Genomic DNA, 10,498 nt, shown 5'->3' on the forward strand with positions numbered 1-10,498 from the left:
AACCGCATGATCCCCTCTCCAATCAAATTAATGTACGATCACCACTCATTGGCCATGCATGCATGAGTGTGCACTCCACAATTCATATCAAATCATGACTTGCCCCATTCGTCTCGGCTCCCCATTTACTAATTACCATCTATACTACACCATCATCGTTTATACTACCTACGTACGCAGCACCAGCCGCACCCGCAACTCGACCAGTGAAGCTAATCCTTGGGATTTCGGGCACAAATGACGGGTGTGGTATCTCGTGCTGTCCTGCTCGTCGGCGTCGTGCTCCTGACGGCGCAGATGTGCGGGTGCACGGCGTACGTCGGCGGTGACGACGGGTTTAGCGTCGAGCTCATCCACCGTGACCACTCCGTCAAGTCGCCGTTCTACGACCCGTCGCTCACCCCGCATGGCCGCATGCTCGCGGCCGCGCGGCGATCCACGAGGCGCGCCTCGGCACTGGCATGCTCGTACGCCGCCGCCACCGGCACTGGCTCTCCTGACGGCGGCGTGGCTGAGGTCATCTCCATCCCGCCGTTGGACTTCCTCATGTACGTCAACATCGGGTTGCCGCCTACACGGATGCTCGCCTTCGCCGACACCGGCAGCGACCTCCTGTGGGTCAAATGCAGCAACAATGGCACCGCCGATCTTCCCAAAGCCGCCGGGGGAGCGCCGCCGAGGGTCGTGTTCAACCCGTCCAAGTCGTCGACGTTCGGCCGCGTGGATTGCCATTCCGGCACGTGCCACGCGTTCACCGGCACCGGCGTGTCCTGCGACGCTAAATCCAACTGCAAGTACGTCTACTCCTACTTGGACGGCTCCGAGACTAGCGGCGTTCTCTTTGTTGACATCAGATTTTGGCACGTTCAAGAACTTATTTAAAATGGCCTCAAATAAAGAAGTGATCTACATGAAAGAGTTCTGTATTGTTGGTATAAACATCTTTAAAGTTTGGGCCATCGCCGTCCGATCTCATCTCAAAGGCCGAGATTGTGTTTGAAATACCGAGATTTTGTATTCAGAACATTATTCGGCTGATTACACCCCCCAAGACTGCCTCGTGTGGAAAAGTGATCTACACGGATTGTCTTCCTCTCGTCGAAACGATCGATTTTGATATAAGAAACGTCTCAATCAAAGTTCGTATGCAAAAGTTACGGCCAAAAATGCATGGCTACATCAGGATGGCCGGACACTCCGGGAATGATCATCCGGGTTTTGGATTTCTCCGAGGATGGCCGCACACTCCGGGGATGTTTGTCCAGGTTTTGGATTTTTCTGCCGCAGACTTCGGAAAACAGCCGAAAACTCCCTCAATATGACCTCTGATCAAAAAACGTTCAACATCAAAGTTGTTCGTCTCGTCGAAACGGTCAAGATTGCTTTTGGGCTCGTTTCCATCCGAGATCGTTTACCACCACAAAAAAGACCCGCAAGGTGCAGCCAGTTTAAACCGAACAGTTTTGAAAAGTTCGGACAAAACCAATCCGAATTTGACTAGGGTTTTGGACGTGAATCCAAGCCTTTTTCTTGCACAGGAAGTCCAGCCGCCTTTTATATATCTATAAAGGGTGACGGCCGATTGAACAACACACAATCGAACAAATCATCTACCACTTTTTATCATTTATCTTTTCTCCTTAACCCTAGTTCTTCTTCCTCGTTCTTCGTTCGTTCTTCTTGTTGCAGGGCGGCGAACCTCGAGGCCCTAGGGGCGGTCAGGCCGACCTAGGGCAGCCCATAGCCGCCACGCGCCCTGACGGGGTCCCTCCTGGGCGTGTGGGGTTTCGGGTCTACAAAAGCGCCCGCCGGATTGTCTTGCGTACCGCGCTTCCGGCGGGTCTCCTTCGACGTGAGCTGCGGTGCATCACCCCCGGCGCCGAGGGTACACGGTGACGTGTTCGTGTGCGAACACACTTTCTGGCGACTCCGCTGGGGACGAAGCTTTAAACAGTCTCCAGCCCGTTCTTGCTACGAAGAGATCGTCATCAAGTTGCTGCAATCTACAAAGGTAATATGAATACCCAATTCCCCTTTGTAGATGCAAATAATCCATATGTTGTTGCTAGATCGTCTAATGAGCATAATGTGTCAGCTAGCCCTAGTTTTATCAATTATGCATCTAATTATGCGCAACAGCCGATTCAGAATAATCTTCATGCTTCAACTTCATATAATTTTAGCAACATGCAACATATGTATCCGAACTCTCATGTATCGGCAACCCCACAAACCTATATGCCGATGAACAACATGATGAGTTCGGTTAATCAAGTTGAGACACCCCATGTAGGAACTTCCAATAGGATGCAACAAAGTGTTTCAACTTTTTATTCATCGGCAAATAACTTGCAGTATGTTAATCCAAACGTGCCGGTGGATAGGGGAATTGGCCATGCTACTACTAGTTATTCGGCCAATTACCCTCAAACATCATATGCTACAGCTCATGCTACTAATTTTCTGGCACCATACGCAACTGTTGATGTCCATAATTCGGCTCCGCACCTTCATGGTCATGGCCGAATAAGTGAAACTTCTACAGGAGCGCAAATGCATTCACCTACTACCGTGGCATATCATGTCCCCCCAACACAATTACAGAATTTCGGTGACATCTCGTTACCGAAAGAGTCTAAAAGTGTCGGGGGGCAATTCTATCCAAATTGGGTCATTAAGAAAAACCTTATGTCTTTTTGGGACGAATGCAATGTTGTTCTACATGAATTAATAAAAGAGGGAAGACCTATTAATTCTACTGCAATCCAAGCTAGATTATGCCAAAAAGAGAAAGCATTGGGTGTGGATAGAATTGTCAAAAAAGGTGGTGATTTGGATAACAAAGTTAATTTGGCTATTGAAAAGACCGAATCAAATATTACGTATGCCGGATCTTTTCTAGAAAAACAGGACGACAAGGTGTTGGGGAGCTATTCGAAAGAGGAACAATATATCGTTCAAGTAACACAACCATCATGCTCTCCCAACGTGTTTGAAGAGGTATGTCTAGCAAGTGATTTACCTATCTTCCGATTTGGTCGCAACTTTATTGTTGATGCTTCTATGAGAAAAATTCTCATAAGTAATTTTGAAAGACCAATGAAGAAGGGAAATTTACTTGTTAGCAATAAAACTGTTATAGAGCATATCGGTCAACCTATTGTGCCACTTATAAAGACCGATAATGACCTATTATTGCAGCCAAAATTTTCCCCAATTGCTTTATCAAAAATTCATATCTAATTGTGTAGCTTTGCTTGTTTCATACTTGGCTTGCACTTGGTCTCAATTGAGACATGTGTATTCTAACTATTTTCATTTCAGAAATTTAAAGCCAAGGTCAAATTCTTTTGAGGAATCTGATGCTAATATAATATCTTATCCAAATACATCGGAGATAGGGTGCAAAACACAATGCATAGCCGAATGGCGATATTCCAAATTTGAACCATTCGTTTGCTTAACTCCAAAGCCGTTTGCGCACCAAGATCGGCTAGAAAACAAGAAGTATACCTTCAATTCAAGCATGTGTGATCAAATATTTGATTTGTTGCTGAAAAATAATTACATTAGAGTTCTTGATCACCATGTGAAGCCATCAATCCAAGGACGAATGTATTGCAGGTTGCATGATTCATCCAAGCATAATTTTGAGGATTGCAACATGTTTCGTCAAATAGTTAAATCGGCCATTGATAAAGGACGATTAAAATTTGTTGAAACACCAAGGGATGACCAGTCTATTCCGATTGGTCCTAATGGAAAAAAGTTTTTGAATCGGATGCTTCAAGACGATTCCTTTAAAGATGAGAAGGCAAAAACTACAGGTGATGGGATCAAGCTTTCAAGTAAAGAAGTTGTTCAAGAGCACAATGAAAATATTCTTGAAGGCACGAGTCCTATCGAAGATACAATGAAGACGCCAAGGACTGGGGGGCAACAAAGCAATCCAAAGATCGATGCAAGCAAAACAAAAGGAGATAAAGGCCGCAATGAGCACAAGCACAAGAAATTCAAGGTCACTTTTGCACAGTTGTTAGATAAATATCAAAAGAAAAGTGAAGAGAATGGTGCTTATCGGTCAAGTGATGCAAAAGCATCAAGATCACCCCCTAGGCGCAAATCCAAGGATCGTTATTGGCAAGAAGAGAATTTTAATGCAACGTGTTCATATCCTTATTTTGGGCCACCAATGCCAATTTCGTGGATGCCTCCCTATGCTCATGTAGATCGATATTCATCATGGGACAGGTATGATACAATGGCACATTCTCCATCATATTTTAGACCATCTCACCATTGTTATGCAGCTCCAAGAAGATCAATGTTCAGTGAGCTGTCATATGTTCAAGACCGTTTTAATAAAAAAGAATCGGTCCGGAGCTCAAGAAAGAAGGAAGAGGTGATCAAACAAGTATATCAAGTTAAAAAAGATGGTCGCAAGAGTGCCAATTCAGATTTGATCTTAAAGGATAAAGAGCCAATTAAAGTGTTAACATTGGCTACTAAAGGCAATGAGATGAAGCAATCAATTGTCGAGAATCAAAGTGCCAAATCTGAAGAAAAGAAGTTAAAAGTGCACAAGGTAAAACAAGAATTGTCATTAGTTCAAACAAAATCATAGCCGGGGCGCTCACTCGGCTTATCATATTGGCAAAAGAAGAAATTACAAAAACTTAGTGCACAAGAACTTGAAGAAAGGAACATGGCATGGGTTCCTAAAGTAAGTACTCAAAATAAGAATTATGTGAAAGCATTCATTACACGAAGTGCGGCAAAGATGAAGAAGGAAAAGAGTGAAAACTATGAAGGACCCAGCCGAAGGTTTCAACATCTTCGGTCCACACATTATCCATATTCTTCAACTATGTAGTTGATGCATATGCCATGGAATTCTTTATCAGGTATGATTGGTTACCCTCAGTGGGCTTATTTTAATCCATGGATGCAATGTATTTTCTTACATCATGAAAGGGTATTACCAAATCATCATATGTTCAATTAGCTTCACTTTGTTGCTAATCTAAATGGCCGATATATACCTATCTTCCTAAGCACGTACAAATGGCCGATGGAGTGTTGACATCGCGCTTAGAACAAACTTCGTGCAAGTTATTTTTCCGCACACAAGCTTTGCCGAAAACGGGGGGGGGGGGGGGGGGGGATGTGTTGACACCAGATTTTGGCATGGTCAAGAACTTATTTAAAATGGCCTCAAATAAAGAAGTGATCTACATGAAAGAGTTCTGTATTGTTGGTATGAACATCTTTAAAGTTTGGGCCATCGCCGTCCGATCTCATCTCAAAGGCCGAGGTTGTGTTTGAAATACCGAGATTTTGTATTCAGAACACTATTCGGCTGATTACACCCCCAAGACTGCCTCGTATGGAAAAGTGATCTACACGGATTGTCTTCCTCTCGTCGAAACGATCGATTTTGATATAAGAAACGTCTCAATCGAAGTTCGTGTGCAAAAGTTACGGCCAAAAATGCATGGCTACATCAGGATGGCCGGACACTCCGGGAATGATCATCCGGGTTTTGGATTTCTCCGAGGATGGCCGCACACTCCGGGGATGTTTGTCCGAGTTTTGGATTTTTCTGCCGCAGACTTCGGAAAACAGCCGAAAACTCCCTCAAGATGACCTCTGATCAAAACACGTTCAACATGAAATTTGTTCGTCTCGTCGAAACGGTCAAGAATTTTTTGGGCTCGTTTCCATCCGAGATAGTTTACCACCACAAAAAAGACCCGCAAGGTGCAGCCAGTTTAAACCGAACAGTTTTGGAAAGTTCGGACAAAACCAATCCGAATTTGACTAGGGTTTTGGACGTGAATCCAAGCCTTTTCCTTTCACAGGAAGTCCAGCCGCCTCTTATATATTTAAGGGGTGACGGCCGATTGAACAACACACAATCGAACAAATCATCTACCACTTTTTATCTTTTATCTTTTCTCCTTAACCCTAGTTCTTCTTCTTCCTCGTTCTTCGTTCGTTCTTCTTGTTGCAGGGCGGCGAACCTCGAGGCCCTAGGGGCAGTCAGGCCGACCTAGGGCAGCCCATAGCCGCCGCGCGCCCTGACGGGGTCCCTCCCGGACGTGTGGGGTTTCGGGTCTACAAAAGTGTGCGCCGGATTGTCTTGCGTACCGCGCTTCCGGCGGGTCTTCTTCCACGTGAGCTGCGGTGCATCACCCTCGGCGTCGAGGGTACACGGTGACGTGTTCGTGTGCGAACACTCTCCACGGAGACCTTGACCTTCGACGACGCCCCAGGCGGCTGCGTCGGGTGCCGCGACCGTCCGCAGCTGCAAGTGGCCGGATTCAACTTCGGCTGCTCCACGTCCACGAAAGGCGACTTCACCGGGGACGGCCTCGTTGGGCTCAGCGACGGGAACTTCTCCCTCGCCAACCAGCTCGGTGCGGCCACGTCGATCGGCCGGAGATTCTCCTACTGCCTCGTGCTGTCCTTTGTGAACACCCCTCGATCCTCAACTTCGGCGCCCGCGCCGCCGTGACGGAGCCGAGCGCAGCAACCACACCGCTACTCCACTCCGACATCGCCGCGTGCCTCACCATTGGGCTCGAGTCCGTCAGGATCGGGGACAGGAGCTTCATGTTGCCGCAGCCGCCCCGCATCATCGTGGACTCTGGCACGACGCTGGCGTGGCTTGTCAAGGAGCTGCTGGACCCGATGGTGAAGGAGCTGACCCGGAACATCAAACTCCGGCGGGTGAAGTCGCCGGACGAGGAGATACCTATTTGCTACGACGTGTCTGGGGTGGGGGAGACGGCGTTCGGGAGGAGTGTCCCGGAGGTGAAGCTGGGCCTGGAAGGCAGCGGGGTGGTGACGCTCAAGGCGGAGAACACGTTCGTGATGCTGCAGGAGGGGACGATGTGCATGACGTTAGGGGAGGCCCACAAGGAAGATGGGGGCATGATCTGGGGGAGCATCGCCCAGCAGAACATGCACATCGGGATCGACCTCGACAAGCGCACCGCCACCTTTGCCAGTGTAGATTGTGCTACCTCCTATCAATGGCCCTCCCCTCCGGCCTCCTCTCTGTAGCTACTGCTTCTTTTAGTTTTTGGAAAAGCTATTTTCCAGTCAGCCGGATTTTTGTAACAGATCTAAACGACCCGGATCTCGTTCATTTTAGATCGGACGATGCTTATTGATCTTGCGGTTTTAACTCGAGCGAACACCGATTATTGGTTGATTTCCTTCCATTTTCTCCATGATCCCGCAATTAATGACAATTGGATCCTGCAATCTAGGAACTCTCAACCTTAGACAACTAAGACCACTAAACTAACCACGCTAACCAACTAGCAAGGCAGCTACTTGTTTGTATGGTGTCGCTTTTTAGCATATGACACCTCATCAAATTTGCCTAGTTGGCATGCATGATACTAGCTATGAAACTGTCATCACAACCAGCCTTACAGGTGCAAGATAAACTGTATTTCTTTCTTTTTTGAGGGGACAAGATAAAACTGCTTTGCTAAACCTATTCAAATACTGCCTACATTTCGTACTATACAAAGCAAAACATAAATACGTAGTAATACTAATAACATTCTAAAGGAACAAATAAAAATTGCAACGCGCCAAAACAATAATTCTAAATTTACGGGCCTTCTACGGAGGTTTTACATGCCTTCTTATAACTAATCTTCTCACCCCCCCCCCTCAATTTCAGCCGGGGTGGGCCCCCATCCTGATTTCTAACCAATCAAAAAACCGCAGCTAAGCCTCTCCCTTAACCCGTAAATACTCCCCGTATGTGTAGCATTGCTTACCCAAAAATGATAAATTTCGAGCCTGGTTAATAATATATCCAACATCCAGATATATGAAGTTGCCAATTTAAAAAAAAAACTATATGTAGTTGTCATATCACATATAGCCAACCTAATAGACTACTTGTATAATAGTTAGTCCTTCTACTATGCCATGTTATTAATATATGACCCATCCTACTCCCTTTATCCCCGCAAAAAAGACCCATCTTTTTCTCTCGCAAAGTGTGTTAGGGCACGTGTTACAACAGCTCATCTTCACTCTTCTCCAACTATGTAAAAATCAGATGTGGCATCTTATAGCCCGCCCATGTCTCCCTATTGTACTTGCTCTTACCCATGGAACCTTCCTCCTGAATTTCAGTCCCGCCCTTTCCCTCCTAGTCACCTTCAGGTTGTGCATACACAGTGGCTAACCCTCTCAACCGTGCTTGGCTACACGCGTTGTTTCAAAACCTCAAAGGCTTATCGGGGACAGATAGGATAGACCAACTATGCAATGTGACAAATTATATGAAATCAGGAGTCACACTTCAAGAAATTAGACACACTCTACGTGACACATGGCTATCACGATCTCAAAGCATCTGCACCCCATCACTATTTTGTATTTCCTATTTCGTATTCTCCAATCCCTATCAATTACAGTCAACTTGACAGCGGTCGCACGCCGTCGGAGCAGCATCACAACAGCGCAACGTTGAGCCTCTCCTCGCGCAGAACAGCATCATATAACCGCGACACCGAATTTTCATCCAGCGGAGAAGTGGCATGACAACACATGTCAAACCAACATTGAGCCCATGTCTTCACAAGATTCCCTCCCACCGCCTTGAAATGGGGGCTGTCAAACTCTAAGTCCAGAACTTTCCTGTCGGATAGTCCTGTTTGTGAAGCAAGTGCCACATCAAAGTTTTTAGTGGATATTTAAACATATATTAGGGCCACATGTAGATGCGGGAGGTTTTCCGACCCTTCCTTGTGTGGTTTCGGACGAATTCTTGATCATGCATCAAGTGTATCAAAAATGACACCCAGTACACAACTGAACCCTGAACAAGATTTGGTCCCCAAGATCAAGTCTTGAAAACTTGGTTTCTATATGCTCCCATCCCCGTTTACATTATGCATGCTCCTTCGGCTTTCTTCTCTATAGTTATGTGGTTTCATCTCCACTCCATCGGGAGAAAATAGATTATGTTCTCACTTCCTCACTGCATGCTAACTCAGCTCCCCATCGATTTGCTGGGTGTGCCATCATCTTGGAATGAGCACGATATCCCATGCTTCATGGTAACCTTTAGGAAATGGATCAACGTACCGCCATCTTGTATCAAACCAATGGATCCCATCCCATGTGCACACCTGGCCTTCAAAGGAAAGAACAATGAGTCTGAAAGATTTAGCTACCAACACATCTTAATGTATTATTCGCAAAAAAATATCTTAATGTATGATAATAAAAATATAAACAATATCTTATCATGCACATTAAGTATAATACAAATGTTGATGTAAAACAACTAAGCATTTGCTAGTTTGTTTTTCCTTTAGAGTCATCCCTGGAATTATGCAAGATGCTCGTGCATCCACATCATCATTTCATGAGTAGATCAGCAGAGAGAGTGCATTGAGGTAAAACAATAAATAAAATGAAAAGCATAAAAAGAATCACGCTGACACATTTGGTACTCACATCTCTCAACAGTTCTATCTAGCAAATCTGAAACCAAACAAATCAACTCCAATCATAAAAATAATGGAATAAAAATTGCAGGAAAGCAAGCTACTACATATGTAGTATATATTAGAAGGGTTGAGTGCACTTCGCTTCGCCGTTGGAGTTGTTGGGATTTCATAATTTTTGTTTGTTATTTGGCTTGGCGCGTGGGGAAGATGTTTTATTCTAATATGGTGTTTTTGTGGGCTTTCTTGGCAGTGTCATTCTATGATCTGTAAATGAAATCACACTTATGTGGTAGTTTTTTGCATTGGTGGATGGCCGCATGTATTATATTGATACTATGATGTCATATGTTGGCGCTAATTTTTTTCTAGATGGTGAGAGTATGTGTGGGATTGGTGTTCTATATTTTTTTTAGGCTGCTTGTTACCGATTAATCTGAGAAATCATTGGCCAGATCAAAATCATGAATCCGATCCAATATTGAATAACTTAGCTGAATGAAGAGCTTCTCGAGAAATTATTAACCCAGTCAAATTCATCAACCAAATTAAAAAGGGTTAATTATCCTTTTGCCCTCAGTGGTGTCTCTGTGCTCAGTTTTTCCCTCAGTTGTAAATCGTGCTCAGTTTTGCCCCTAGTCTGTCCGCACCGGCTCGTTCCGTGAACACTGTAGTCTCCGTCAGGTCAACGTTTTGACTCGGCCCTTACAGGTGGGACCAGGCAGCAGAGATGCGCTACACGATCATGTTGGGGAACGCAGTATTTCAATTTTTTTGCCTACGATCACGCAAGATCTATCTAGGAGATGCATAGCAACAAGTGGGGAGTGTGTCCACATACCCTCGTAGACCGAAAGTGGAAGCGTATAGTAACGTGGTTGATGTAGTCGAACGTCTTCGCGACCCAACCGATCCAAGTACCGAACGTGCGGCACCTCCGCGTTCAGCACACGTTCAGCTCGATGACGTCCCTCGATCTCTTGATCCAGTTGAGGACGAGGGAGAGTTCC

The 10,498-nt window shown here is 45.5% G+C and overlaps 1 pseudogene; it reads left to right on the forward strand.

Moving 5' to 3' along the window:
- The first annotated feature begins 237 nt into the window (after positions 1 to 237).
- On the forward strand, positions 238 to 7,068 carry LOC109777154 (aspartic proteinase CDR1-like; annotated as a pseudogene).
- The last annotated feature ends 3,430 nt before the right edge of the window (positions 7,069 to 10,498 follow it).

Source organism: Aegilops tauschii, chromosome 3 (assembly GCF_002575655.3).
Source record: "Aegilops tauschii subsp. strangulata cultivar AL8/78 chromosome 3, Aet v6.0, whole genome shotgun sequence".
NCBI classification, from domain to species: Eukaryota; Viridiplantae; Streptophyta; class Magnoliopsida; order Poales; family Poaceae; genus Aegilops; species Aegilops tauschii.